Here is a 915-nt window from a genome sequence, read left to right as displayed (position 1 = left end):
ACTTCAACAATTGCTGATAGTTCTTGGTCACATTGTCTTGTAGGAGTGCTTCCTTCACTTCCCTCAGGAGTTGATCGTCATTAACGGGCGACTCATGGGAGGCCTCGACTGCATTGATTGCAAAAAACTCCGGTTTCAACAAAGTTTGATCCTGATTATCGAGGTTCACCCCCTCCTCATGGTCTGGCCTCCTGGACAGAGGGTCGGCAGTAAGCATTGTTTTTCCTGGCTTATGGCGCAAAATAAAATTGAATCGCGTGAGGTACAGAGCCCATCTCGCTTGTCTCCTGGTCAACTTCTGGGCGGTTTTGAAGTAAGTCAGATTAAGATGATCCGACCAGATCTCGAACTTGTCTGAATGTCCCTCCAAATAATGCCTATACTCTTCGAGTGCTCAAATGATAGCAAGCATCTCTTTGTCATATATCTCATAGTTCCGCTAATGAACATCAAGTGACTTCGAGTAAAAGGCAACTGGGTGCCACAACTTGTCAGTTGGGTCCAATTGGGAGAGAACTGTGCCAGTTGCAAAGTCGCTGGCATCAGTCTCGAGTCTAAAAGGGGACGTCGTATCCGGGATTCGAAGGATGGGTGCTGAGGTAAAGGTCTCTTTCAGACCATTGAATGCCTCTTCCTGCGCCACATCCCACACCCATGGTTGATCCTTCTTGGTCAACATAGTGAGTGGTTTGGCGTACTTGGCAAAGTCCTTGATGAATCTTCGATAGAAGTTCGCAAAGCCTAAGAAAGCTTGGACTTGTTTGACCTTAGTAGGCTGTGGCCACTCGGCTACTCCTGAAAGTTTCTTTGGGTCCATCTCGATATGTCCTTTGGAGATAATCATGCCAAGGTACTCAATGCTGCTTTTTTCAAATGGGCATTTTTCCGGTTTAGCAAATAGATTGTTCTCCCTCA

This window comes from Postia placenta (genome assembly GCF_002117355.1).
Source record: "Postia placenta MAD-698-R-SB12 unplaced genomic scaffold POSPLAscaffold_5, whole genome shotgun sequence".
NCBI lineage: Eukaryota > Fungi > Basidiomycota > Agaricomycetes > Polyporales > Adustoporiaceae > Rhodonia > Rhodonia placenta.
This window is presented reverse-complemented; position numbering follows the sequence as displayed.